This window comes from Xenopus laevis, chromosome 9_10L (genome assembly GCF_017654675.1).
Source record: "Xenopus laevis strain J_2021 chromosome 9_10L, Xenopus_laevis_v10.1, whole genome shotgun sequence".
NCBI classification, from domain to species: Eukaryota; Metazoa; Chordata; class Amphibia; order Anura; family Pipidae; genus Xenopus; species Xenopus laevis.
This window is the reverse complement of record NC_054387.1, coordinates 120,521,357-120,544,522: the sequence shown is the minus strand read 5'-3', so window position 1 is coordinate 120,544,522 and position 23,166 is coordinate 120,521,357.

Below are 23,166 nucleotides of genomic sequence, written 5' to 3'. Positions count from 1 at the left end.
TATTTTTATAACTGATCTGGTACAAGAGAGGCTCTATGTGTTCTGTGCCCTGTCAGCCAGTTCAGGTGTAGGAGGCCAGAGACGGCATCAATGCCCTATTGTTTCACACTGCTCCCATCAATACTGGAGGTTCTGTAACACCCTTTTCTCCAGAGAGGTGCATAATAGGGCATTGTACGAGCAAAGAAAATAGAGCCTATTAGCCGATAAATAAAAAACTGCTTGCCTTTCTTTTACTAAAGGGGTTTGCACACATCGTTGTTCAACTCCAGCATTGTGGAAGGTGTTGGGAAGACCTGCTCCTCATCCTCAATTGTGTCTTCACAAGGTAAGCTTACTCTCTATTGTCTTTATCTATGGTTCCCAAACTGTCGGGGTGCCTGGAGTAAGTGATGGGAGCTATTTGATGGATGTTTGTCTTTTGACAGTCTCAGCTACTATTTTAATTTGTTAAAGTGACAGTAACACATAATGGCAGCCTCGTTCTTATTCTTCCACATTAAAAAAAGTACTGCACCTGTGTCTTCAAGGGTTAGTCGACCATAAAAATAACGTTTAAGTGGGCAGTTCACCTTTAGGGTAAGGGCACATGCTAAAATTCAGGACGATTTAGTCACCCGGCAATAAATTGCCTTTTCTTCGGGGGCTAATCTCCCCAAAAAGCCTTTCCGTCGGCTAGAATCTAAATCACCGGTGGGATGGCATTCAGAGGACTTCATTTTCTGAAGTCGCCCGGATTTTCCTCGTAAGGAAACTTCCGCCGACTTCGGAAAACAAGTCACTCCGTGTGCCATCATGCCCTCCGGATAGTAGTTTTATCCTCAATGTATGGTATTATTGTTGATGGGTGAATCTGTGAAAATTCGCAAAATTTGAGAAACGCATTGAAGTCAATGGGCGTCAAAATAATTTTGACGTGCGACAGTTTTTATAAGCGCGACTATTTGGTCCAAATGCATTAAAGTCAATGGGCGTCCGAATAATTTTGATGCGTGACAATTTTTATTTGATGCGCCAGATTTTTCACCGGCGAACTGTCGCTGCAGTTCGTGAATTAATTTGCTTGCGGCAAAAAATGGAAATTCACCGGGAATTTGTGTCTGCCGAATTTATTCGCCCATCACTAGTTATTATATCTGTTATATAATGGGAAGCGCTTCCTAGCTTTATCATGCTGTAATGCAGTGTTTCCCAACCAAGTAGCTTGTGAGTAACATGTTGCTCCCCGACCCCTTGGATGTTGCTCTCAGTGGCCTCAAAGCAGGAGCTTATTTTTGAATTCCACTCTTGGAGGCAAGTTTTGGTTTCATAAAAACCAGGTGTACTGTCAAATAGAGCCTCAATGTAGGTTGGCAAGTCACATGGGGCTACCAAATGGTCAATCACAGCAATTATTTGGCACCCAAGAAAAATTTTCATGCTTGTGTTGCTCTCCAACTCCTTTTACTTCTGAATGTTGCTCATGGGTTTAAAAGGTTGGGGATCCCTGCTGTAATGGGTCCCTGTCACCAAGCTCATTGGAGCACAGTTTCCTCCAATCAGCAAGCTGTCAGCAAGAATGGGCAGCAGTAGGAAAGCAAATAAAAGTGAGATGGTAAAATTGTATTATTCCCTTGTTGAAATACCCAAGGAAGTGCTACAGCAGAATCCAGCCCAACCACAACACCAATATCCTATGCAATGGGGAACTAGCAGTGCTTGTTCAAAACTACAAATCCCATGACCCCTCAACTGGCTAAGTGCTCTGCTCTTACAAGACTAGTAAATACTATTCAGCTGTAAAGGAAATCTTTCCCATCCCTTTTTTTCCACTCTCATTTTAACAGATTTCATACACTTTTGGGATCCGATTCTATTGAATAATGTTGTAATTATCTCCCATTAAACATCTGTTACAATATGTCATGTTTAAAAAAAATATAATTATTGCCAGGTGTCTTCCTTTACGACAAAAATGTTAGCCTGGCTGCTCTTTATTCTTCATACAGTGGAATAATAAAAACCTACTCGTTGTGACCAATAGAAGTGCAGTTTCTATTACAGTTTATAGTGAATGCCTGTGTTACGATAAGCAGCATGGCAACCCCTAATTCTGTGAAGAACTGGGCTGGGAAAATACCTGGTGGGCACTCATGACTGGGGCAGGGGGGCATTATAGGGGTGACCGTAAGGAGGGCCTTGACTGTGGCGCGGAGTAGGGTTGCCACCTGTTTGGTTTTGACCCGAACAGTTCAGTTTTGGTAAGGCCTGTTCAGGTCTGAACTTTCTGTTCGGGTTTCATAAGGCTGAAAACCGAACAGAAAGTTCAGACCTGAACAGGCCTTACAATGGCCAATACATGAAAAAAATTTAAATACTAAGATACTCACCTCAACATGGCTTAGTTACTATCAAGTGCAGTTAATTTCTTATTATTACAAAAAATAATAGCAAATCAATCAAAAATAAGAATGTTTTCTAAATTAGCATTGCTGTATTTCAGAGCTTTCTGGATAACTTCTGTATAATAGATCTCATACCTGTAATTAAAGGATTGGGTTTACTCATCAAGCAGAATATAGCTAGAGATAGGGCTGCCACCTGTGTGGTTTTGAACTGGGCATCAACACATTAAAACATTGTGAAAACTGGATAGAATCCAGCCAGTTTAATCTAAGTGATGCAATAGCCTCGCTCCGGTGTCAGAACTGCACCAACATCATTGTGCCCACATCTGATGTCATCATGTCTGTTCCTACATCACTGCCCCACCCCCAAAACTATCTGCCTGCCCACCGTGTTCGGATTTAGCCATCAGCAAAGGGGGCAACCCTAACGAGGAGACTGTGACTGGGGTGAGGAAGGCTGTGAATGGGACAGGGGGCCAACGACTTGGGTGGGGGGACCCTGAGTTGGCAGCCCCGATGGGCCCCGAACACCTCTATTTGGGGAAACAACAATTTTAGCCAGAAAATTCCCCATAGCAAACAATTTGATGCCCACACTGTTACGGAGCTCTCGGGGCATGTGACATAGTGACTCCTCCCTCAATCTTATGTAACATGCTTGTGCATAATGAGCGAATTGGGGGGAGGGGGTCTGATTATTGCAAAAAAAAAGGACCAAGAAGGGTCTCCTGGCACTGAGAAATCAACAGAGCCACAGATACGATGGAAAAAATATTTTTCATTGAAAAAAGTTAAAATGCAGACATTTCCAGAGGCCCTACGCATTTCATGCCCAGTCATGGGCTCATTACTATGCATGTGACCAAACATGCTTGTCTTCACTATGAGCTCTCTCCCAAGTGAGGAAGTAATTTGTAACTGTAATTGTTGTTGGAACCAAAATCTGTGTGTCCTTTTCCAGTATCTGCCCTGCTGGTTCTGAAACATTGCTGAATGCTGAAACCAGCTGATAAACTGAGCCCCGCAAGCCATCATGGGAACTGGAGTCTTGGCTGGAGGAGTGTTGGCTTCTGCTGAGTTGTTTCAGGAGTCAGAACCAGCCATGCAGAAAGGGACAAACAAACACTGCTTTCAGTTGCAATAACATTTACAAATATCTTTAAAATGATCCTTTAGAGCCCATTGGAAAATTGCAGAAACAATATATTTTAAAAAAAAAATGTTGGGTGGGGTTTCCCTTTAAAGAAAGTTATATGGAAAATGAATCATGGTCTCTCTGTGGCTAATTGGTGAAAAATATAGGGAACGAAAGTTGAGGTTTCTGCGTGAGGAATAAGGCTGCTAAATGGTAAGCCTCTTTAGGAGATTCCACACATTCTTTAGCCCACTGCCTTCTAAATCTCATACAACTCTTATAGATTAGTCCATATACTGGAACTTATCCTAGGCAAGTCATTTGTACAAATACCCCTTATAGAACACCCAGACCGTTATCTGGAAACACGTTTTCCAGAAACCTCTGAAATACGGGAAGGCCGTCTCCCAAACGGCTCCATTTAATCCAAATAATCAAAGTTTTTAAAAATGATTTCCTTTTTCTCTGTAATAATAAAACAGTACAGGTCTGGGACCTGGTATCCAGAATGCTCGCGACCTGGGTTTTTTTTCCGTATAACAGATCTTTCTGTAATTTGGATCTTCATACCTTAGGTCATACCGTAGGTCCTTATGTCCTAATAAATTTTTCTACTTTTTATAATTGTCTCTTTATTTTTGGAGATCCTCACATCCTTTTGGACATAGTGTTTTTGGTTTTTGCACCTTGGGACTGAGGTGAACTGTGAGTGTCTTCTCCCTTATTATTTTTCCTATTATATTTTTGTATCTGTATTCACTTAATACTTATTTGTTGAGCGGTACCTTAGACATTCCTTGTTTTGTGGCAGTAGCACAAACCAAAGTATTTTCAGTCTTCATACCTTAAGCCTATTAGAAAATTATATAAACATTAAATAAACCCAATAGGCTGGTTTTGCTTCCAATAAGGATTCGTTATTTAATTTGGATCAAGTACAAGCTACTGTTTTATTATTACAGAGAAAAAGGAAATCATTTTTTAAAAATTTGAATAAAATGAAGTCTATGGGAGACTGCCTTCCCGTATTTCAGAGCCTTTCCGTAATTAGGAGATTTCTGAATAACAGGATTCTGGATAACAGATAACATACCTGTACCTTGTACTTGATCCAAGCTAAGATAAAATGAATCCTTATTGAAAACCAGCCTATTGGTTTTATTTAATGTTTTCATAATTTTCTAGTAGACTTAAGGCATGACGATCCAAATTACAGAAAGATCCATTATCCAGAAACCCCCAGGTCCCGAGCATTCTGGATAACAGTTCCCAGACCTGTATTTATATAATTTATTAAGCATGATAAATTTCTGAAGGTATATTATGCCTTTACTGTTTTTTCCGTGTTTTGTTTCCCAATTCAGAAAGAGGAGGCAGCTGCACCCAGGGTCAGGGCAAACTGTAAATCACCGTTAATCACGCAATTGGCCCCACTTAATTAGAAAGGTGCTAGTGATGTATCCCCTGTGTAAAACAGAAAGTAGCCCCGTGCGAACCTCGAGAGAGAGACAAACAAATCACCATTTTATTTGAAATGTTATACAATTTTAGCCACTCAATTAAAACGTCAGTGTGAGAGCTGTCAGCTGACTGTAAGTCACCAGTGGGGCAGTGGTTTTCTTTATTCCATTTTATTGCCGCTAAAGGGAGGCACTAAATACCGGCTATGGATTGGGATTCAGCTGAACTCCAGCACTTGTTTTGCATAATTCTGATTCGGAAGAATCCTTAGGGTCTGGATTTGTTTTAATACTTAAATCTCTGTGAATTTAAAGGGGTTGTTCACCTTTGAATTAACTTTTAAAATGATGTAGACAGTGATATCCTGAAACAATTTTCAATTGGTTTTCATTTTTTATTATTTGTGGTTTTTGAGTTATTTTAGCTTTTTATTCAACAGCTCTCCAGTTTGCAGCAATATGGTTGCTATGGTGCAAATTACCCTAGCAATCATGCATTGATTTGAATTTTAGACTGGAATATGAATAGGAGAAGCCTAAATTAGGGATGAACCCCTGAATCCTTCGTGAAAGACAGAACCGAATCCTAATCCTAATTTGTATATGCAAAACATTTTTTACTTCCTTGTTTTGTGGCAAAAAGTCACGTGATTTCCCTCCCTACCCCTAATTTGTATATGCAAATTAGGATTCAGATTCAGTTCGGCAGGGCAGAAGCAGGGCAGAAAGCCAAATCCGAATCCTGCTGAAAAAGGCCGAATCCTGGCCGAATCCCGAACCGAATCTGGTGCATCCTTAGCCTAGATTCAAAGATGTGTGATAAAAAGAAGCAATAACTATACATTTATAGCTTTACAGAGCATTCGTTTCTAGATGGGGTTAGTGACCCCCATTTGAAAGCTGGAAAGAGTCAAAAAGATAAAAATTAAAAATGATTAAAAAAAATAAACAATGAAGACCAAATAAAAAGTTGCCTAGAATTAGCCATTCTATAACATACTAGAAGTTAACTTAAATGTGAACCACCCCATTAAAGCTCTGGGACGCTTAACGTGCCACTTTTTGGTTTGGTTTGTGCAAGACTTTTTATATTTGTGTTTACTTTACGGCACACAATGTGACTGCGATTGATACAGTAGTCAGTAGTGGTGGAATTCTTGGAGAGGGTGGTGCAGGGCCGGAACTAGGGGTAGGCAGAGTAGGCACGTGCCTAGGGCGCAAAGCTGAGGGGGCACCAGGCACGTACCTGCTCTGTCGCCTACCCCATGTCCGTTCCCGTCTCTCCCCGACTTCTTGCGCATAATGGTCTTCTGCGCATGCGCGGTGGAGCCAAATTTTGCGCATGCGCAGTGAAGCGCGCACAGAGCCGGCGCCATGGTCCGCCAGGTTTCCTAGGGCGCCTGGCCGGGTTGGCCCGGCTCTGGGGTGGTGGCTGAGGGTGTGACTTCACCAAGGCCTACGCCCCTAATGGGGCTGCCAGTGATTTTGTGGCACAATGTAAACCCCATTTTAGGTATGATGCGGTGGATGAAATTGCAGATGCAGGGGGCCCAGTATAAATTTGCAGCTGTGCCGTGACAGTTCATAACATTACTGGATGTCGACTTTCCATTACCCATTCTGCCCTGACCTTATCTCTGATAACAGCCCCAGCTCTGCCTGTATTTTGTAAATTGTGTCGTTAACATTAAAGGTTATAGAATGTTATAGAATGTCCTATTCCTAGAAACTTTTTCTTCATTATTTTTTTTATTTATAGTTTTGGAATGACTTGCCTTCCTCTTCTTTCCAGCTGTCAAATGGGGATTACTGACCCCAGCATCTAAAAAACTATAGTTCTATAAGCTTACACTTGTATTATTATTATTATTATTATTATTGTTTTATAGTATTGCATTATTATTGTTATTATATCTAGTGGCGTAACTAGAGTGCGCCAGGACCCCCTAAAAGAAACCTTCAGAGAGGGTTGATGGACTCCTTTCCCCATCCTCCCGCCCAATTCCCACCCATGTTCCACTTCCAGCCCGCCCATGCCCCACCCCAACTCCACCCATGCCTGGCCCGACTCCTCCTATGTCCCGCCCTGACTTGTGTCCCCTTCCTCGTTGCTGGGGAGGAGGGTTTTTTTATTACCTATAGAGGACCCTCTGCTACTGTGGGGTCTGCTTCCTCAAAATTTACACCACTAATTATATGGTTTATTATTATTGTAAACATGCTAACATTTTGTGTGGTTACATTAATGGGGTGGTTCACCCAATGTCCTATTCCTAGCAATTGGTCTTCATTTTTTTTGTTAATAGTTTTTCAATTATTTGCCTTCTTCTACATCTTTCAAGCTGTCAAATGGGGGTCACTGACCTGACCACATCATCCAAAAAACAATTGCTCTGTAAGCTTCTAATTTTATTTTATTTTACAATCATTATTGTTACTTTCAGTGTCAGGCTGGGACACCAGGGGCCCACCCAAAAACCTTAGACCAGGGGCCTTCTCTCAGTACTATTATTCTTCCTCTCCACCCTCAACCTCTATTCTCCTAGTCTCTTCTCTTTACATACTATAATCTATTATTATTATTCCATCTATTTAGCCTCTTTGTTCTCATAGTAATAGGGAATGGCAATGAAATAGGCCAAACATTTAGCAGCATGAGGGCCCACTGACACCTGGACCCACTGGGAGTTTTCCTGGTTTTCCAGGCTAGTCCAACACTGGTTACTTTTCATTCCTTACTGGACTATCATTAATTTACAGGGTAAGACTACCATTAACGAACAAATATTCAGGATGTATGAGCTCACCATCAGTCATGCGGTCTCCCCATGTGGATCGCTGCTCTCGCGGGACCCGGCCACTTCCATCCGGTATACCTGTACTAAGCTGAAACCCGCTATCCGGCGCTGATCCACATATCATGCAGAATTGCTTTTTGAAAAATGTGGCTTTAATCAAACACACAGTGCGAGATACATGGCAGTGGGTATGTGCAGAAACTAACGCGTTTCATGCCCGTGTGGCACTTCCTCAGAGTTCCACACGGGCACGAAACGCGTTAGTTTCTGCACATACCCACTGCCATGTATCTCGCACTGTGTGTTTGATTAAAGCTACATTTTTCAAAAAGCGATTCTGCATAATATTTGGATCCGCGCCGGATAGCGGGTTTCAGCTTAGTATAAGACTACCATTACCCCAGACATGTCAACCATGTTTTAAAGGGCACCTGTCACCCAAAAACTGTTTCCCTCACTGGAGATGTGGAGTAATAGAACCTGCACTCCAGTTGGGCTAAACAATAGTTGCTTTTATTTTTCTTAATTGCCTCTGTGAGTGCTATTCCCACCCCAGCAGGTAGCTCTTGCCCATGTTTACTTGCGTGCATAATGAACACTTGCATGTGTTGCTAATGTCACGCATAAGAGAGAAAGCTCTGGCACTATTCTCACTGCCACAATATGGCGGCACACTCCAGGAGCTCCCTCCCTATGCCAGTGGGCTGAGATGACAGGTGCCCTTTAAGTCCCCTCACCAACATTAACAGATTCACCAACAGCTGTCAATAACTTTCACCCGAAACCTACAAATAGTGGCATTTCAGCTCCTTTTGAGGCCAACGAGGAACCAGAATATAAGCATTTTGGCTCCTCTTTGGGACTATTTTTGTGTTGGTGTTTGGTAGTTATATATATCATAGACCCCTATGAACACTGGACTGGAAAGCTGGATTTCACATATATATATATATTTGTATATATTTGTATATAATATAAATGGAATGGAAGTGATTGAATAACTGTGTAGTACAACTCATTCTGAAGATGTAGTCTGACTTCCTTGGGATTTAGTAATTTCTGATTGGCACAGACCCAGTCAAGGAATCAGGCTGAAGGTTAAAGACCATAGTCATCCGTCACATAATTCCTTCCTGTGTAGATGAGCCATTGGCTCCGGTCCACAGCTTGCAACAAACCATTCACTTTAACTGTTTGCTTAGAACCAAAAAAGACACAGACACATGAGGGACTGCATAGATATTCCTGTAGCAGGCGGGTTCCCGAGTCTCAATCTCTCCAAGTCCGGAAAAAACAGTAAATTAGTGCAAACAAGCAGAGCATTGCCTTGCTGCATATTTGTAGTTCCAAATGACTATGAGTTGCTTTATTGCTTTCCTGACATATGAGGGGTGATGCTGCAGATAAGAATATAATATCTGTCACAGAAATGTACTTACAAGAAATGTTAAGAAATGTTAATATTACACAGTAAACACGGCACAATCTCTCCCTACTATACCTGCTATCCCACAGTCACACAGTGGCGGAACTACCGGGGGAGCAGGGGGTGCGAGCGGACCAGGGCCGCACCCCCTCAGGGCCCCCCGGCAGCCCGCTCGCCACTGGAATCCACCGTGTATGGAGGGGGACGGGGGCCCGGCTGCGCGACACGCCCCCCTCTAGTTACGGCACTGCAGTCACACTCCCTTCCCAGAGACTATTATCCCACTGTTACTAAAGGCACCATCTCTCCCTACTATACCTGCTATCCCACAGTCACACTCCCTTCCCAGAGACTATTATCCCACTGTTACTATAGGCACCATCTCTCCCTACTATACCTGCTATCCCACAGTCACACTCCCTTCCCAGAGACTATTATCCCACTGTTACTATAGGCACCATCTCTCCCTACTATACCTGCTATCCCACAGTCACAGTCCCTTCCCATAGACTATTATCCACTGTTACTATAGGCACCATCTCTCCCTACTATACCTGCTATCCCACAGTCACACTCCCTTCCCAGAGACTATTATCTACTGTTACTATAGGCACCATCTCTCCCTACTATATCTGCTATCCCACAGTCACACTCCCTTCCCAGAGACTATTATCCACTGTTACTATAGGCACCATCTCTCCCTACTATATCTGCTATCCCACAGTCACACTCCCTTCCCAGAGACTATTATCCACTGTTACTATAGACACCATCTCTCCCTACTATACCTGCTATCCCACAGTCACACTCCCTTCCCAGAGACTATTATCCACTGTTACTATAGACACCATCTCTCCCTACTATACCTGCTATCCCACAGTCCCACTCCCTTCCCAGAGACTATTATCCACTGTTACTATAGACACCATCTCTCCCTACTATATCTGCTATCCCACAGCCACACTCCCTTCCCAGAGACTATTATCTACTGTTACTATAGGCACCATCTCTCCCTACTATATCTGCTATCCCACAGCCACACTCCCTTCCCAGAGACTATTATCCCACTGTTACTATAGGCACCATCTCTCCCTACTATACCTGCTATCCCACAGTCACACTCCCTTCCCAGAGACTATTATCTACTGTTACTATAGGCACCATCTCTCCCTACTATATCTGCTATCCCACAGCCACACTCCCTCCCCAGAGACTATTATCCACTGTTACTATAGGCACCATCTCTCCCTACTATACCTGCTATCCCACAGTCACACTCCCTTCCCAGAGACTATTATCCACTGTTACTATAGACACCATCTCTCCCTACTATACCTGCTATCCCACAGTCACACTCCCTTCCCAGAGACTATTATCCACTGTTACTATAGACACCATCTCTCCCTACTATACCTGCTATCCCACAGTCACACTCCCTTCCCAGAGACTATTATCCCACTGTTACTATAGACACCATCTCTCCCTACTATACCTGCTATCCCACAGTCACACTCCCTTCCCAGAGACTATTATCCCACTGTTACTATAGGCACCATCTCTCCCTACTATACCCCTACTATCTCACAGCCACAGTCCACACCAAAAACAATTCTATTTAGAAACATCTGCCAAGTTCACAGTATGGTGTTTGGTGATCACTATTAGTGCCTTTTAACACATATTTTCAAGAAACTTTTGCCTTTCACACCGAGTGCATGGATTCTGTTTCCTCCAGCTGACATAAGGTGTCCATCATTGTCACTATCTTGTCTTCAGACAGGGGAGATAAACTCACACCTATTAGCACTTCCTCCTCACATTTGGATGTAAATATGCAATTTGCAGAGTTTATTTTAGGTCCAATGCACATCAGGACATAGAAATATCTAGTCCCTCTCACCTGCTGTTTAAGGCACGGCTCCAGCCTGCTGCAATTCCTTACGGATAAACTGAAAGGCAAAACCCAGCCAACTCCATCAAAAAAAAAAAAAAAAAAAGAATGAGTCGCAAATCTCTATCCTGAATCTACGGGGCCCATCCTATAGGGGATTCAGGAGAACAGCTGCAGTGGCTTGTGACATTGGGTCCACCCATTCCTACTGTGGAAAGCTCACTGCAGATTGGTACATAGAGAAAATCCATGCAAATGGACCACTGAGTTATTTGGATGTCCAAGAACTACATCTCCCAGAAATCCCCAGGCTTCTATGCTGGTGCCAAATACAAAACACTGTAGTTCTATAATATGTTAAGTTCCAAGTTTCTGCTTACTGTGGCTCACTAGAACGATTGCAGTGGTGTAATTAGCCTCAGTGTCGTGAGATTAGGGGCCACAACCTTCTTAGGACCTTCTGGGTTTGAGGCTTTGTGCATGGCGTGCAATATAGATTCTACAGATCTGTCTTTGGGGGGTTCCAATTATGGCCAGACATACCCCCAATCTTTCGTAACTCCCCCCACTGCTTGAGTAAGCCCTCTCCTACATAATACTGGCCAGGACTGGACTGGGATTCAAAATAAGCCCTGCCATTCCTAGTACACAGAGGCCCAAACAGCTTACACCAGCCCACTTAGTAATCACTTTCTATGGCAGCTTACAGCAGCCCCTCTGGCATTTGCCAGAACTCACAGATTGCCAGTCTGGGCCTGATACTGGCATTACATGTGTAGGACATTTAAAACCACCATTTCAATGTCCCATACCCTGTGCAGATGTTGCCCCAGGCCGCACACCATCTCCATAATCTTTCTATTCTCCGCCCAGGCTTTTCCCATCCCAGAAAGTGGAAAATCGAAGGCAAGAACCCCTTCATTGCACCCACAGTGAAATTCTGCAGGTAGAAAGGGCAAGATGGCGGCAGTAGAGCAAGATGACAGAAGTAGTAAAGCTGGATATACATGGACCAACATTTACCCAATGTCAGATTGAGTCATCGGTTTATAAGTCCAGGTCTAACAATTAAGGTCTGGCCCAGGACCACATCAGGCAGGAGATGCAGGCCTCACCCAGTGGGTCTCATTGGGTACATTTATCATGTAGAAGTTGGCCTTGGAGCCTAATGATTGGATTAATGTGATTCAGACTCCCAGCACTCACCACAGTTTCCGAGTTGGGTTTCTCAAAACTTGCTTCACCACTGTCCATTACCAAACTACGATCCCTAGAATCCATTACCAGCTTGTGGGAGTGGCAATCCCAAAACTGCTTGCGGGACACAGGCCAGGCTTTTCCATTTAAAGTTACATTTGAATCCCCTGTTGTTGCCATGGAGGAACATTATTGCCGAGGGCATGTGCTGTACTAAATAAGTCAACATTACACCCTTCTTAATGGTAAAAAAATACAGCTACTCTCTGGGCTTGATGCAGGAGGACCAAATGTCAGAGCATGACTTGGTGGCTAAATTTAACTTTTTTGGTGGGGGGGAAGGGCTAAAAAAAACCCTAACTTTGCCAGGTATTTCAAAAGACTGCTATAGAGACCTGGACGCCACTTTTGTAAATAGAGATGTCAACAGTAACCAGGGATTCTGGGTGGGGGCAAACAAACAAGAGCTTCGGTCTGAGCCAAGAGAACGCTGTTATTGTAGTGTAGCTTAATGAAGTCTAATGTGGTGTGGCCCAGATAGCAACCGCCTGTATCGTCCAATTCGGGTTCCACTAGCATTAAATTCTGGGATCATTTAATAATGTTTTTGAGGTTAAAGAAAAAAATATATAAAATATCTCAACTGTTCTCAAAGAGAGACTGTCTTAGTTGTTTAGGAAAAGACCAACCTTCCAGTATACATTTATTACATGTTTTCAGTTACTTTGAAGTTATCTGTGACTGTATTTGCAGTTAAAAGTAGTACTTGTCCCTTCATTCTGCACTGCTGGTCCTGAGTACGTGTGTCATGGCAATAATGTTGCAGTAGTCAGCTGTGATCCAGCCAGGTAGCCTAGGGCACTGAACAGTCTGGATTTTACACACTCCGTCTAGTTCAAAAAGACTAAATGTGAACTGTGCACCTCCTGCAAGCCGCCTGTTACAGACCCGCACTGCACCTCCTTTTCCCTAGCTGACTTCATGCCTGGGGGGATAGGATGGGGCCTAACAGTGCCAGGCCCCCCAAACAAAAAAATCAGAGGCAGGGGCATAACTACACGGGAAACACACCCTGCGGCTGCAGGGGGATCAGAAGATATAGGGGCTCACAAGGCCCTATTACAAATAAAATTTCAATAAATATTGAACCTCTAGTGAACCTTTAAACATTTTGGGGGCCTGAAAAATAACTTGCTGTGGGGCCCAGCAATATCTAGTTATGCCCCTGTTCAGAGGGGTCCAGCACACAGCGATACCTATGGAAGTACCTTACCGCCTAGTCCCCACCCCCCGCCAGCCCACTATCTGAATTCCCCTGCCGCCTGCTTCCCCTGCTCCCCCTGCTTCCCGGCTGTAGGAAGTAGAGCGTTGATTTATTTGCGCTTAAACAGCTATAGAGAAAGCAGACCTAGAGATCCAGGCCCCCCCCCCCTGTTTCCCAGCCCCACCCCCACGACCAGGACTGGACTGGACTGAGTCCCTGACATTTATAGTACAGAGAAGCCCAAACAGCCCCAGCCCCAGTCCACTTAATAGTCACTTTCTATGGAATCTTACAGCCAGCCCAGGGCCAAGCCAGCCGGGCGCCCAAGGCAACCTGGCCGGCCACTTTGCCCCCTTGCTGACATTGCCTCGAGTGAGCATGTGCATGTGTGTGTCCGAGAGTGCGCATGCGTGCCTGATATTTCTAATCGTGAAGGGGGGAGAGAGCACATACAGAAGAGCACTGGAGAGTGTAGGTGGGAAAGAAAGGGTCCAGACCAGGAGCGAAAGAAGAGCTACATGCTTGGCACCCCGACTTCGTTCCTAGGCACATGCCTCTTCTGCCTACCCCTAGTTCTGGCCCTGCTTCCAGCAGCCCCTCTGGCATTTGCCAGAACCCACAGATTGCCAGTCCGGGCTTGCCCATGACCACAGGATCTGCTTTCGCCTGTTCTCTAAATTTGCCCTCTGCTCTCCAAGCACAATGCTAACCCCTGTGAGACCGACACAAGTTCAGGGGTCTTCGGGGAAGTGGTGGGGCACAGTAGTCTGTTTGGAAGCGGCCAGTTTATTAAAGAGATAGTGACATACCCCTTTAAACCTATAACCCCAGTTAGGGCCCACTATCAGCCCTCATATCTCTCAAAATCTATTAAAGTCACATAACCAGTGTTGGACTGGCCCACAGGGATATCAGGAAAACTACCGGTGGGCCCAAAACATTTGGCATATTTCATGGCCGTTACCTATTTCTATGAGAAAAAAGAGGCTAAATAGATTGAATAATAGATTATAGCATGTAAAGAAAAGAGACTAGCAGAATTGGTTGCGTGAGGAGAGGAATAATAATAGTACTGAGAGTAGGCCCCTGATCTAAGGTCTTTTGGTGGGCCACTGGTCTCCCAGTCCGACACAGCACATAACAATATTAACCTTTTTTAAGCACAATATTTTCTATACAGGTGCCCGAGGGCAGGTGCTTATGGTGGTAGCTTCCACTGGACACTTGTCCTACTGGATAGGCACTAGGGATGCACCAAATCCCGGGCTTGGTTCGGGATTCGGCCAAATCCAAGTTATTTTTATTAGAATTCGGCTGAATCCAAGAGCCTGTTGATCCGAATTGCGTGCGTGCGCATCAGGTATTTCCGACTGTAGGCCAGCTTTTCCGGTGCAGAAGAAGGGTTCAGATTTGGTTCAGTATTCTGTTGAAGCTGTACCCCTGAATTCGGCCGGACCCTAAAAAAAATGGGCCATAAATCTGGCGCTGACAGTTAGTAACCAATCAGATTTCACTTTTTAGGGCTGACACATATACCCCCCTCCCCCCAAGCCCTGCCAGGTCTTATTGGAGCGATGAGCGCATCTTTAGCCGCAAGCCTTTTTTTTTCTTTTTTGCATTTTTTTTTAAACAAACAGTTTTGGGAACAGTAAACAATCTCCCAGTTTGTACATTTTGTGGATTTCTGTGTGTTTTACAAAATCGGGAAAGAAAAACTCGCCAAATAGAATTTTCTGTTTAATTGCTTGCAGACGGCCATAATTACGGGTTAGGCGGTAATTGAAATCAAATGTTTGCAATGTCTCGAGAAGGGGCTAATTTTTCCAAACTAGAGCCGGGGTTTCTTTTTTTTTCCAGAAAGTACAGTAAAGAGGCCTCAGTTTATTAATCAGACCCCGCTTTGTGCAAGTGATTTATAAAGTCATTACTAAACATCGATCGGGCTGGAGGGGGGCTGGGGGAATAGTCTGTTTATTTTAAAGGGAAAGTGCGCCTTGCAACAAGCTTTTAGTGTTATGCATGGACATATTCTAAGCAATTGTCCTGTTTAATCAAGTACATTTTAACTTCATGTTTACATTCATTTAAACCATTAAAAACAATTTACGTTTTATTTCACACTTAAAACCGATCGTTGTTTAAAATAAAACTTTTCTGGGGTTTGCCTGTGCTCTGCACCTAATATCACTCTCAGGGTCGGACTGGCCCTGCGGGACACCGAGAAAAAACCCTGTGGACCCCAGCCCTCATGGCCCCTGCACTGCCAGACCCCATCTCCCGATATCCTGGCCCTACAAAAAAAAATTGTGTAGCTCCTGTTGAGCATGCGCAGCGCCGAAGTATTGGCTCCGGAGAGGGGCCCTGGACAGCGGCCCTGGACAGGCGTCCCGGTGGGCCCCTGGGCCCTCCAGTCCGACCCTGATCTCTCTGCATGGCTATATTTAATATTTAGGCACCGAGGGTCCAGGGTGGCTGCTTTAGGGAGAGCAGATCTCAGGTGCATAGGAAGGAAAAGGAGAACTAAAGCTTAACTAATTAAGTAGCTAGAAATGTTGTACATTATGTTTTGTGCTTCTGCACCAGCCCAAGGCAACCACAACCCTTAAGCAGTAAAGACAGTGGCGTAACTACCGGGGGTGCAGGGGGTGCGATTGGGCCAGGGCATGCACCTCCTCAGGGCCCCCCGGCAGCTGGCGTGCCACTGACTTCTTCAGTGTTCCTGGGCGTACAGAGGGGGCGGGGGCCGGCTGCACGGCCCCCTCTAGTTACGTTATTGAGTAAAGATCTGTGTCTCCAAAGATGCCCCAGTAGCTCCCCATCTTCTTTGCTGCTGATTCACTGCACATGCTCTGTGCTGCTGTCACTTACTGAGCTTAGGGACCCACTCACAATATACAGTACACATAGAATAGAAATGTCACAATATAAGGCTGATTAGTAATTAATACAGATAATTACTACATGGCAGCACAGAAACCATTGCAATTAGCATCAGAATTTAATAATCAGCAAACCTGTAGCATCAGCTTATATTACAGGGGAAGCTCATTTTCTGCTGGATAATTAGTGACGAGCCCTAAGCTTAGCTTCTCAACAGCTGCTCAGAGCCCACTGAGCATGTGAGTGTCACAGACACTTTCCAAGATGGTGACCCCCTGTGACAAGTTTGAAGTCCTGGATCATTGCTGCTATTGACAAGCTGAATCTTTAGGCTGGTGTCATAAATTAAGTTTATAAAATATGGCATTTTAGCCATATTCATTTTTAATGTTTAGTTCTCCTTTAAAAGAAAGTCCCCCCAGCATGGGTCCAGTTGCGTAACTAGGGGCTCAGGTGCCCCCCTCTGGATTTACATTCCAGATTCATGTAGGTCCGGCGGGGCTCGAGGGGGAGCAGGGCCAGTTGCACCCTCGGTAGTTCCTCCACTGACCCGTGCCTAGGGCAGCAGCTTTAGGGGGTGCATATATGGTAAATAAAAATAGCACAAACAAATATTCCCCCTGCCTGTCAGCAAATACTTCAGGTACCAATGCTGGGGGAGTCTAAATCTGGACAGTGATGTCATAGGAGTGGGGCAGGTGATGTCATCAGTGAGTGGGACAATGACGTGACGTGGGGGAATTGGGCAGATTTCTGAGCTAGTATGCTGGCTGCAGTTTTGAATTGGACAGCCCCTGTGGCAACCCTAAGGGGTACTCCTCTGTAACCAGCATATGTGCCAATCACTGATCAGAGGGGGAGGGGCGGGCTGAGATTTGGTGCCTAGGGACCTAAATACAGCCCTGATTTAAATCCAGTCCTGAAATCGTACTGGAGCCCCCATTTGATCGTACAGTCAATAAACACGTCAATCTGCAGAAGGCAGTCATTGTGGTCATTGTGGAACCAGGAATGACATCACAGTACATAATAGTAATAATAATTGTGCCTATGATGTCATCCACCCAGCAAAGACAATGGCTACACTCTCCTGTCTCAGAATCCTGTCCCTGTGCCGCACAACTGCAGGGATCTTTTTATTCACCGTAACCCATCGAGGGCAATCTTTACCTTTAATCATACATGCGTGACTGAAATAACATTTATGCAGCCATCACAAAGAGACATTTGTGCAAACCCTGCCGCAGAAACAAGAGCTGCTTTGTTGGGTGTCACCGGTTAGGTGGGCTGGAAATTTCCAGTAGTCATATAGCCGGGGACGAGCAGTCACATCCAGTTGATTGTTTACTTTTCCTTCTGCGTAACATTGATTTCAAGAAGCTCCATGCTTCAGGTTCAGCTCCCAAATAGGATTATGATGCAACACGGATGCGGCTCTGGGCAGCAACTCTTAAACTGGCCATACACTGAAAGATCCTGCTTGTTTGGCCCTGGGGCCAAATGAATGATCGGATCACAGCAACAGGAATCCAGGCTATTGGGAGGAGGACCACATTAATGAGCATATGTCGTCCACTTCCCCATGGGTTTAACTACAGAGGAAGCAGACCCTGCGGCTGCAGGGGGGCCCAGGAGGTATAGGGGCCCCATGAGGCCCTAATTAATGAGCAATTTCAACATATATTGGTAAAACAGGACCACTTCTAGAATTGTTGGGGGCCCTAAAATTTGCTGTGGGGCCCAGTAACATCTATTTATGCTACTGCTTCTACCTATGTGATTTTTAAACCTATCTGCTTGGTTTTTGTGCAAATGTCAGTTAGGGAGGCCCGTCTGAGACTGCCGACTACTAGAAAACAATTGTCTGGTTTTGCTTTCAGTAAGGATTAATTATATCTTAGTACAAGCTACTGTTTTATTATTACAGAGAAAAAAGAAATCATTTTTTTTAGAAATCTAATTTATTTGGATGAAATTGAGTCTATGGGGAGACGGCCTTTCTGTAATTCGGAGCTTTCTTTATAACGGATTTCCAGATAACGCATTCCCGTACCTGTACAATTAATCCTTATTCGATGCAAAGCAAATCATATTGAGTTTAATGTTTAAATGATTTTCAAGTAGACTTCAGGTATGGAAATCCAAATTATGGAAAAAAACCCTTATACAGAATACCCCATGTCCTGAGCAATCTGAATCCCATACTAGAACTGGCCATATTTCCCCTACCCCTTCACCCTGTACGTTCATTTAGTACAGGGGTCCCCAACCGCCGGCCGCGGCCCAGAAGCAGACCACGTACACTTCCACACTGGCCCGCCACGGCGGACACAGCGCAACAAAATTGGATGCTGGCGTGTCCAAATTTGCTACTGACCCCCACCAATCCCTCCCCGGATCCCCGCCTACCCCGTCCCCGCCGACCCCACCCCAGACCCTGCTGACCCCCCCCCATATCCCCGGTCCAAAAAAGGTTGGGGACCCCTGACTTAGTACTGTATATTAAAAAAAATGTAATTTTTAGTATTAATGACATTTTCAGTAGGGATGCACCGAATCCTGGATTCGGTTCGGGATTCGGCCTTTTTCAGCAGGATTCGGCCAAATCCTTCTGACCCGGCCGAACCGAATCCTACAGGGAGGGAAATTGTGTGACTTTTTGTAACCAAACAAGGAAGTCAAAAATGTTTTCTCCTTCCTACCCCTAATTTGCATATGCAAATTAGGATTCGGATTCAGTTCGGTATTCGGCCGAATCTTTCGTGAAGGATTCGGGGTTCAGCCGAATCCAAAATAGTGGATTCAGTGCTTCCCTAATTTTCAGTCTCCAATGGGGCCTCTTTGATGCTGGGGTCCAGGAGAAATAACTCTACCCTACCAGTAAGCAGCCCCGGGCTAATAATTAATGACTTGCCCTCTAAGTGCCGCTAATAAGCCCGGCAGTCACTGCTCCATAAATCAGAGCTCGGCTGATTCCCACGCTGGCAGCGGGAGAGAGGGATGGGGACAGTGTACTTTTCACAGCAATGATCCTTGCAGGTGTCTTTCCCACAGAAGTTTACCCAGGTCAGTCAATAGTTGGATGTGTCCCTTCTCATGCCGAGTTATCTGCAATCAATAGATACCGACACCAGCAAAGCTGGGCCCTGCACAGTAGCCTGATCCCAGCCACTTAACCCTCTCTAGTGCTGCATTTGTCAGGCGGGATTTTATCAGACCAAAAAGATTAATGATTGTTTTCATGTTACACAAACACATGCTGACTGCTGGGGACACCTTTCAGCCCTAAAATGTCACCAACTACAATACTGCTGCCAGGCAGTTTCAGAAACCAAAGCTTCAACTGCATTGTGAAGGGCTCTTGGATTCTTAAGTTTTACGGCAGTGTTATATGTGTAACATATCTGTGTGTATAATACATAAGTAGTAATGAGCAAAACTGTCCCCTTTTGGTTTGCTAAAAAAAAATGGGTCAATGGGAATGTGAAATTACATTGAGGTTAAATGTACTATTAGGAGTACATTATGTCTTATAATACACTTCCCTGTATAACTCAGCCTGCAGCCTTGTGCCTTTATATGGTCACAGACCCCCTCAGTGACTTCTAATATCCTTATCATTTACAGTAGGGGGTACATTATCCTTTATAATACATGAGTGATACTCAGAGTTCCCTGTATTACTCAGCCTGCAGCCTTGTGCCTTTATATGGCCACAGAATCCCTCAGTGACTTCTAATATCCTTATCATTTACAGTAGGGGGTACATTATCCTTTATAATACATGAGTGATACTCAGAGTTCCCTGTATAACTCAGCCTGCAGGCTTGTGCTTTTATATGGTCACAGAACCCCTCAGTGACTTCTAATATCCTTATTATTTACAGTAGGGGTACATTATCCCTTATAATACATGAGTGATACTCAGAGTTCCCTGTATAACTCAGCCTGCAGCCTTGTGTCTTTATATGGTCACAGAACCCCTCAGTGACTTCTAATATCCTTATCATTTACAGTAGGGGGTACATTATACCTTATAATACATGAGTGATACTCAGAGTTCCATGTATAACTCAGCCTGCAGCCTTGTGCCTTTATATGGTCACATAACCCCTCAGTGACTTTAAATATTCTTATCATTTACAGTAGGGGGTACATTATCCTTTATAATACATGAGTGATACTCAGAGTTCCCTGTATAACTCAGCCTGCAGCCTTGTGTCTTTATATGGTCACAGAACCCCTCAGTGACTTCTAATATCCTTATCATTTACAGTAGGGGGTACATTATCCCTTATAATACATGAGTGATACTCAGAGTTCCCTGTATTACTCAGCCTGCAGCCTTGTGCCTTTATATGGTCACAGAACCCCTCAGTGACTTCCAATATCCTTATCATTTACAGTAGGGGGTACATTATCCTTTATAATACATGAGTGATACTCAGAGTGTGAGTGTGCAAGTCTTGCCTGTGGGAAGCAGCTTGTTTCATACATGCTAGAATTAACACAAACGGTGCCAAAAAAGGGGCAGAAAGTATACACAGACCTGGTGAGACCGGCTCCCCTCTGCCCATGCTCCTGGGAATAAATCCATTTGTTTTTCACAAGTACATATTAAAGTTTTTTTAGCCGTAAAGAGTTTCACTGTCACCCCACCCCGGCCTTTTGTTCTACCCTTTCAATGTAGGATGCGAGCCCGTTACTGTTACTCTTATCCCCTGTCTGTTTTTATTTCACAAATTCAAACTTCTGGATTTTTTGGGGAGTTCTCTTTTGCTGGACATTTGGTGAATGTGGTTCCAGACATGATACAAATTTTAAAGAAATGATACAACTTATTTGGAAACATTTTTGACTTTAGTAAGGTGCAAATAGGGGTCTGAGGCATTCGGTAACCCAGCTGTTCTCAGTCATTAGGGCATTCTGGGAGTTGTGAATAATGAATGAGCCCCCAAGGAGGGTATTTTGTCTCAGGCCCCACGGCCAAGGAGGGAAGGTCTGTTGCGCAGAGCAAGGAATATGTTGTGTATTGGAATTAACAAAGGTGATGAGAGCAACAATGGATTTGATTAGAGCCTTCTGCTCCCTGGGCTTCGAGTAAACAGCAGTTCCTCTGTGGCTGAAAGCTTCTCATTGACCAGAACGTCTGCAGAACAATAGGTTACCCTTGGCCCCGCTAGAAAGGGGCCCCATTGCATGGGGTCAGCGAAAGCCTCCGTTGTAACATGCTCACATTCCTGTGCAGAACCTCAAGCGTTTGTATGGAATTACACTACATAGTGCCAGCTGCTTCCAATTCCCTGGGGTGCCAGTCTTTATTACTGGGGATAGGCACATGCCTAGGGTGCTGTTGCGGGTGGGGGTGCAGTGCTGGCAGAGGTTAAGTAAACAAGTGTCAGGATTTTGTTTTTCTCACCACTTTTAGGGCCCTTACCAACGGGCGTTTGAAGCTGCGTTCTGGTTTATGCGTTCAGCCGCAGGGGAGCGGAGGAATAGATGCGAAGGCATGATGCGATGAATTCTTTTCAATGCGGCTGTACACAGACGCCGAACGCAGGAAAAATGCAACATGCTGCATCCCAACCTGCGTTCGGCGCTTACATGTGTCTGTGTGAGTACAGCCGCATTGAATAGAATTCATCGCGTCTACTCCTTCGCTCCCCTGCAGCTGAACGCATAAAACCGGAATGCAGGGGAGCGCAGCTTCAAACGCCCGTGAATAAGGGCCCTTAGGTCTCTTTGACATAACAATAAATGATAATATGTGTTCATGGTGAAGATGTAAATGTCCCAGAAAGCCCATTACACCCAATCACTCCCTCTCTATACCCCTCCTTTCTTTGCCTCTTCCATGGGTAGAAATAAAGGTGACCCCCTGATAAATATGGGAGCTTTGAAAAGTTTGATAAAGGGAACATTACCATTGTTTATAATGGGATGACGCCGGGTCTGAGCAGCTGAATGATGCAAATTTAATCCAAGGGGGTATTTATCAAAATCCGGATTTTTTAAATAAAAAAAAGTCAGACCAAACTAGAATCCACGATTTGACCTTATTTATTATTAAAAGCATGATTTAATCGGTTCTGGTAAAACTCGATAGAATTGAGGGAAAACCAGAGTCGTTTTTTTTCCCAGAATTGCTTGATTTTTTTCAGTTTTTTTCCCGAAAAATAGTTGGATTTTCGGGCTAATTCCAGAACAAACCACAGAAATGTCCAAATAGGATAAGGACCTCTCCCATTGACTTAGACACAACCTCGGCAGATCTGAGATGCCGGATTTACAGATTCAGGGTTTTTCGCTGTATAGGGTTTTAATAAAGTTGGAAAAATTTGATTTTAAAAAATCCCCAAAATGACCCAAAAAGCCAGATCGGACTTAAGTAAATAACCCTCTAAAATGTCAATCAAATAAACATAAAAAAATTAAATATATTTTTACCCCGTGAATGAAAGAATTTAGGTTGAATATTTGGCTCGATGAATATTCAGAATGAGTGAAAATGAGAATTTCAGGGAAAAACAAAATCATCCTTTATAGATAAAAATACTTTGCTCAGCTTTGATAATTATTAACATGGACTTGTAAAGTGCAAGTGTATTCCGCAGGGCTGAACTATATTACATACAAAGCAACCAATAACCAATACAAGAGGTAAAGAGAGCCCTGCCCTCAAGAGCTTGCAATCTAAATGATTTTGGCAATATTCCTTCTTTTGGGGG